The 8,179-nt window shown below is 46.3% G+C and overlaps 2 pseudogenes; both read left to right on the plus strand.

Moving 5' to 3' along the window:
* Nucleotides 1-232: 232 nt before the first annotated feature.
* Nucleotides 233-350, plus strand: LOC124717474 (annotated as a pseudogene).
* Nucleotides 351-7,593: 7,243 nt separating this feature from the next.
* LOC124717604 lies at nucleotides 7,594-7,711 on the plus strand (annotated as a pseudogene).
* The last annotated feature ends 468 nt before the right edge of the window (nucleotides 7,712-8,179 follow it).

Below are 8,179 nucleotides of genomic sequence, written 5' to 3' on the forward strand. Positions count from 1 at the left end.
ATTTCGATGAACTGCAAGAGGAAATCTGAATCAAAGATCAAGCAATGGCTTCATACAGTCGAAAAAGTTTTTATTTCGCAGCTGCAGCTGTTCGTTGAGAATGAGGCCATCACTCGTCATGAGCATTGTCTGAAAGTGAATCGTTCATTGTCGGAAAACAGAAAAGAAGAGATCCGAGTAGGTGGGGTGTTATGGATGGATGATCAAAATTAGGTGGACTGTTAAGATAGGGGCCAATGGCCTTGCCGCATGGGTGACACCGGTTCCCGTCAGATCACCGAAGTTAAGCGCTGTCGGGCTGGGATAGCACTTGGATGGGTGACCCTCCGGTATGCCGAGCGCTGTTGGGAAGCAGGATGCACTCAGCCCTTGTGAGGCAAACTGAGGAGCTGCTTGATGAGAAGTAGCGGCTCCGGTCTCGTAAGCTGACATACGGCCGGGAGAGCGGTGTGCTGACCACGTGCCGCTCCATATCTGCATCCAGTGACGCCTATGGGCTGAGGATGACACGGCGACCGGTCGGTACCGTTGGGCCTTCATGGCCTGTTCGGGAGGAGTTTAGTTGAGATAAGGACTGACAAGGATCTACGCAGAATCGGCGACAGAGGGAACGTGTGGAAAATATCGACAAGAGGAAGGGACAAGATGATAGGACACGTTTTAAGTTGGCATGGAATAACTTCCACGGTAGTAGAGAGAGATGAAGACGGTAAACTCTGTAGGGGACGACAGAGACTGGGATACTTCCAGCAAATAATTGAGGAGTTGGGCTTAAGTGCTTCTCAGACATGACGAGGTTGACACAGGAGAGGAAGTTGTAAGGGGCCGCATCAGACCAGTCAGAACACTGATTACCCAGAATAAATCGGACAAATGCGAGTAGGACAAGCGCTCTCAGCGTTCCGTACACTCTTAATTACGTATATAGCTGATAACAGTAATAATTATTCTTTCGTAAGGCTCCGTGGTGTGGTGCAAGTCTTCCTATTGGGCGCCACTTCGGCGACTTGGTCTTGCTAACCTGGTTCAAAGAAGAGCAGCTCGTTTTGTATTATCACGAAACAAGGGAGAGAGTGCCAGAGATACGATACATGAACTGGAGTGTTTTTCGCTGTGGTACGATCTTCTTATGAAACTTCGATCACGAACTTCTCCTAAGAGTGTGAAATTATTTTGTTGGCGCCTACCTACATAGGTAGAAATGATCATCATAATAAAATAAGAGAAATCAGAGCTCACCCCGAAAAAGATTCAAGTGTTCGTTTTTTCTGCGCGCTGTAGAACGCTGTGGAACGGTAGAGAAGTAGTTTAAAGGTGGTTCGATGAACCCTCTGCCAGGTACTTAATTGTGAACTTCAGGGTAACGAAGTACATCTATATGAAGCTGTACCCATTGTCCAACCGGGGAAAGAGGACCTGTGGTTTGACGTGGAATAACAAACACGTGGCTTTTATGCGGATTTCTCACATTATTGTGAGGTGAAGGGTAGGTTAAAACGAAGACACAAAAATCGCGGTCCTGCCGGGATTCGATTCACCGACCTCCTGGTTTCCAGGCACGCACATTGCTGCTAAATCACCGGGCTCTACCTGTAGTCCGTCTGTAGGTTTTGGTAATTTTGAGTTTGCGAGTATCAACATATGCGACTTATATGGCCATACTTTTTTTACTGCATTGAGGCAGAAGCACAGATCTAGTACAATGCCAAAAAAAAACGTAGACCTTAATATTTGACACAAATTTCAGTTTTACACAGGAGAGCCAAAGAAACTGAAACACCTGCATAATATCATGTAGGGCCGTCGCGAACACGCAGAAGGCAGTAACACGACGTGGCATGGACTCGACTATTGTCTGAAGTAGTGCTGGAGGGAACTGACACCATGAATCCTGCAGGGCTGTCCATAAATCCGTAAAAGTACGAGGGGATAGAGATATCGTCTAAACAGCACATTGCAAGGCATCCCAGATATGCTTTATTATGTTGATGCCCGGGGAATTTGGTGGCCAGTGGAAGGATTTAAACTCAGAAGAATGTTCCTGGAGCCTCTCTGTAGCAATTCTGGAAGTGTGGGGTGCCGCATTGTCCCCGTAGAGTTTCCCAAGTCCGTCGGAATCCACAATGGACATGAATAGAAGCAGTTGTTCAGGCAGGATGCTTGCACGCGTGCCATCCTTCAGAGTCGTATCTAGACGTATCTGGGGTCCCATATCACTCCAACTGCACACGCCGCACAACATTACAGAGCCTCCATTATCTTGAACAGTCCCCTGCTGACATGCAGGGTCCATGGATTCATGAGGTTGTCTCCATACCCGTACACGTCAATCCGCTCGATACAATTTGAAACGAGACTCGCCCGACCCAGGCAACATGTTTCCAGTTGACAGGCCCAGGCGATGCGTAAAGCTTTGTGTCGTGCAGTCATCAAGGGTACACAAGTGGGCCTTCGGCTCCGAAAGCCTACATCGATGATTTCGTTGAATGCTTCGCACCCTGACACTTGTTTATGGTCGAACATTGAAATCTGCAGCTATTTACGGAAGGATTGCACTTCTGTCACGTTGAACGATCCTCCTCAGTTGTCGATGGTACCGTTCTCGCGGGATTTGTCTCCGACCGGATTCCTGACATGAAATGGTCGTGCGGAAAGTCCCCAACTCATCGCTATCTCGGAGATGCTGTGTCCCATCACTCGTGCGCCGACTATAACACCACGTTAAAACTCACATACACCTTTGCCTTTAATCCAAATGAATACAGATTCATTTACAGATATCTTACGTCTACTACGGGTGTAGAGGGATAGTGGGGAAGGTGACATATAAACAGATTTGCCAAAGTCTTTATTTGCAAGTTCTCCAATATGATAGGTGCGGCAGGCAATAATGTCTCTGTCGACGAAACTCTCCAGGCCACCAACAGAAGGAACACCAGTGCCACCTCTTACAATGGCTACAGTTAACCATCCGTTGCCATGGGTAAAAGAATCATTGATGTCAATGCTGAAGTTCAATCTGCAACCACGAAAGACACATGGTCCGTCGACAAGTGCAGTGGCAGCAATGTTCTTCACAGTATTCTTCTTCTTGTCTGCAGCTGACGTGGTGAATTCGATGTTTTCAATTGTTTTATAGACTGTTTGACGTGACCGTCGACGGTACCTGCCATTGTAGCAGCAGTAAGCGATCTAACAACTGCGCCGGACACTTGTCGTCTTATTTAGGCGTTGGCGACAGCAGCGCCGGATTCTGCCTGTTTACGTATCTGTATTTGAATACACATGCCCATACCAGTTACTTTGGTGTTTCATTGTATACCAACCCGTTCCTGAGGAAAAGTAGTCTTAACAGGTCGGCATGCAGACGGACGGACGGACGGAAATGTGAAAAAAAAATATTTTTTTTGTCTGATGTAATGACAGATTTGTCGTTTTCAGATTATTTCCTTTAGTTGTACCCTTCCTTCTTAATGTTACTTTAAATCCATCTGATTGCAAATTTTTTTTATTATTCATATGACCAGTTTCGGTTCATTCAGAACCATCTTCAGATCTGATATTTAAGTTACAGGAGTAACCCGTCCAATTCAGCAACTTTCACATGCTGAATTGGACGGGTTACTCCTGTAACTTAAATATCAGATCTGAAGATGGTTCTGAATGAACCGAAACCGGTCATATGAATAATAAAAAAATTTGCAATCAAGACGGATTTAAAGTAACATTATAAAATCACTGATTGCTGTTATCCTATAAGACATTATGTCTGTTTTTGCCCTTCCTTCTTGCCAAATTTCACGGTTTTCGGAAAGTACACTATAGATTTTGATGAGTGAATAACGAAATAAGTCGTATAAATGGCCGAAACTGGCTTGCATCGACTTAGAAGCTTGATTTTTTTCACGTCGCCAAGGGACTGTAAACCTTGGTATGTGAAATAAATGTCAGCTCGATACGTGTACCCAAATGTTCAAATGTGTGTGAAATATTATAGGACTCAACTGCTAAGGTCATCAGTCCCTAAGCTTACACACTACTTAATCTAAATTATCCTAAGGACAGACACACAAAACCCCTGCCCGAGGGAGGACTCGAACCTCCGCCGAGACCAGCCGCACAGTCCATGATTACGTCTACCCGTTCCTGACCAAAAAAAGAACTGAACAGTGGGACAAACACACAGATTGATGGACAACAACGTGATCCTATAAGGGTTCCCTTAAAGATTGAATTATGGAACCCTAAAATGAGCGAGAGAGACTAGGACTACCTGCTAGAATTATGCTGAACCTTTGTGGAACTTAAGAACCTTCAACATAGCAGCGCGTCAGCAATCGTTGGTTAATATATTAAAAAACTAGAAACCCGCCTCGATTGTGAAAAAAGCACCTAGTGTTAACCAATGCGCGGATTGTCCAAAATTTTACATCGGGCAAACGGGACGAGCTCTGGGTCTCAGGTATAAAGAGCATATTCCTACTAGAAGCGGTGATGTTACTAAGGGCTCTACTTATGCGGAACACCTCGTGCAAACGGCTCATGCGCCGAGCCCTCCAGTTAATATCGAGTTACTTCATGCCGAGGTTAAGGACTTAAAACTGGATGTTTTAGAAGAAATGCAGATCTTTAAGCATCTGCAACATGATAAAGACAATATCCTTAACGACCAACTCCTACTAAGAAAGAGAAAATTTTTTGAAGCTTTCGCGCCTTTAATTTGTTCTTCATACTTGTAAATCTGATGATCTGGGGATTTACACATGCGTGCGCTGATTGGCGAGCGCGGTTGGTCAAGCTGTTCATCTTTTTTCTTTTTTTCCTCGTTCTCCTTTTACGATGAAAGTGATTTTAGCCTGTTGAACACCGCTCGTTTTATCCCTTTATCTTTATTACCACGACGTCTTTAGATAGTCCCCTCAGCCCCCCCCCCCCCCCGCCTCCCCCGCCGGCTAACTATTGGCTTTAGGAATAGTTTTTAAGAGTTCCTCCTGTTGTCATAGGTAGCTTCATATATAATTTTCTTTCCTAGCATAAGCAACCGCGTGCGGTTATTTTTAGGTTTCGTCTCCTATTTAGCCCGTCACTTATTCTATCCATTCTATCTTTTGATATACGTTGATCCGCGGTTGGGAATATATGGGCTATTTAGCCCATTTATAAACTTTCTCGTATTCGTATCCGCGTGCGCATTCAAGTAACTTCCCTTGTCTTGCGCATGTGCATAGGTAGCGGGTCGGGGGTGTAAGTGAGCGACCATTTCTGGCTGCAGTTTATGGCGGGTCATGGCCCATCGAGCATGGGCCGGTGTGAGGTGGAGCGTACACCGTTAAGTAGTAGTTTTGACTTTGTACATATGTACTGTTTGTGTTTTCCTTGTTTTTGCTTATAAATATATTGCTATGGTGTTCTTTCAATCATTGACAAAGGTCTTCTTAGGCACTTGTGGGTTTTATTGTTCTGAAGAAGGTGTAGTTATCTACGCCGAAACCTAGGTTAACACTAGGTGTTTTTTTCGCAATCGAGGCGGGTTTCTAGTTTTTTAATATACTTTGTGGAACTGCACGTGATATGGGGAAACCATGGAACATCTGAAATCGGATTAGCTGAGGCGATCTTGAAACCCGCACGTGATCACTGGCACTTGACCGGCCACGTAATTGACAACGTATGAGGCTCCTCACTTAGACGCAGTGTGCTAGCGGGCCGCAGATGTTCTCTTCTGCAGTCTAGAGTGTACCCGGCGGCAGACGGGACCCGCTGGTGACGTCACGACGGCTCGTGCGCCTCCGGCAGCTTCCGGTATCGATCGGGCAGCAGCAGTAGCGGAGGCCCGCTTTGTCCCGTAATTGTGCCCCCAGGCGGCGCGCCGGGCCGGCAGGCGAGGGACCCACTGGCTTCTCTCTCTCTCTCTCTCTCTCTCTCTCTCTGGCTGTTCTGTCACAAAGCGGCCTCCGATGCTCTGGGGACAGCGCCGCCGGAGATCACGCCCACTGCTGTCCCTGCCTGCCGCGAACGCAGCGAGACTAAGCAGAGAAGGCGGCGGCCGAAAATAGAAAAGAAAGGAAACCGCAAAAAGAAAAGTCCGACGTTCTCTTCTCCCTTACTGCCTGGTAAAATCATGTCGTCTACACTATAGACTACCAACATCTACATCTACACTGAACCGCCAAATGAACTGGTGTAGGCATGCGTATTCAAATACAGACATGTAAACAGGCAGAATATGGCGCTGCGGTCGGCAACGCCTATACGAGACAACAAGTGTCTGGGGCAGTTGTTACATCGCTTACTGCTCCTACAATCGCACATTACCAATATTTGAGTCTGAACGTGGTGTTATAGTCAGTGCAAGAGCAAAGGGACACAGCATCTCCGAGGTAGCGATGCTGTGGCCATTTTCCCATACGACCATTTTACGAGTGTACCGTGAATATCAGTAATCCGACAAAACATCAAATCTACAACATTGCTGCGGCTGGAAAAAGATCCTGCAAGAACGGGACCTACGACGACTGAAGAGAATCGTTCAACGTGGCAGAAGTGCAATTCTTCCGCAAATTGCTGCAGATGTCAGTGCTGGGCTATCAACAAGTGTCAGAGTGCGAACCATTCAACGAAATGTCGTCGATATGGGCTTTCGGAGCCGAAGACCCACTAGTGTACCCTTGATGACTGCACGACAGAAAGCTTTACACCTCGCATGGGCCCATCAACACCGATATTGGACTGTTGATAACTGGAAACATGTTGCCTGGCCGGACGAGTCTCGTTTCACATTCTATCGAGCAGATGGACGCGTATGAGTATGGAGACAACCTCATGAATCCATGGGCCCCTGCATGTCGGTAGGAGACTGTTCAAGCTGGTCGAGGCTCTGTAATGGTGTGGGGCGCGTGCAGCTGGAGTGATGTGGGACCCCTGATACGTCTAGACACGACTCTGACTGGTGATACGTACATAAGCATCCATTCATGTCCATAGTGCATTCCGACGGACTTGGGCAATTCCAGCAAGACAATGCTATACATTCTACACGTCCAGAATTGCTACAGAGTGGCTCCAGAACACTCTTTTGTGTTTAAACATTTCCGTTGGCCACCAAACTCCCCAGAAATAAACTTTATTGAGCATATATTTGATGCCTTGCAAAATGCTGTTCGGAAAAGCTATGCGCCCCTTCCTACTCTTAAGGATTTATGGGCAGCCTGGAATGTAGTAGACAGATGGGGTTTCCTTCAACGAATAAAACGTACACTGAACTTTTTGTTGATATATTTTATTGAAAAATATTATCTTTACTGTGTAACTGGGATTTTCCCGAGGCATCTCTGAAAGGAGGCAGATCGACGTTTGTCGCTGTATCTCCGGTTACGGTTATCTGGAACAGGAAATTAACATATCGCCCTGATCCTTTCAGATGTCGTATAGTTCATCGTATGGATCTGCGAAAAAAAGATTTTTTGGCGAAATTATAGATATTTGAAAAAAATGGCCAATCATGGACCCCTATTTTTTTTGGTTGTAAAGAATACTAAATATCAGAATAAAAAATCGACTACGAGAATTCAGTTTGCTTCAAGGGAGACCAAAGGCAACGGCCTTGCCGCAGTGGATACACCGGTTCCCGTGAGATCACCAAAGTTAAGCGCTGTAGGGCGTGGTCGGCACTTGGATGGGTGACCATCCAGGACGCCATGCGCTGTTGCCATTTTTCGGGGTGCACTCAGCCTCGTGATGCCAATTGAGGAGCTACTCGACCGAATAGTAGCGGCTTCGGTCAAGAATGCCATCATAACGACCGGCAGAGCGGTGTGCTGACCACACGCCCATCCTATCCGCAACCTTCCTTGAGGATGATGCGGCGGTCGGATGGACCCGATACGCCACTTGTGGCCTGTAGACGGAGTGTTTTTTTTTTCAAGGGAGGCAAAAAATCATTAAAATGAGATGAAAATTGTAGCATGGGCGACGACAACCATGCCGAAAAATATCGTGCTGAGATAAACGCGTTTAAAGCTCTACAAGTTTTTTCATATAAAAACAAGGGACAAATCTTGAAACTTAAGGGATATCATCGATGCCTGGTCCACAATGATTATCGCCGCGGCTAGCGGATGGCCGCTTTCTGCTACTTTGACATGATAAGCCCTGAAAGCCGTTTCCGCCACTGAGCGCA

The sequence above is a fragment of the Schistocerca piceifrons genome, chromosome 9 (genome assembly GCF_021461385.2).
Source record: "Schistocerca piceifrons isolate TAMUIC-IGC-003096 chromosome 9, iqSchPice1.1, whole genome shotgun sequence".
Lineage (NCBI taxonomy): Eukaryota > Metazoa > Arthropoda > Insecta > Orthoptera > Acrididae > Schistocerca > Schistocerca piceifrons.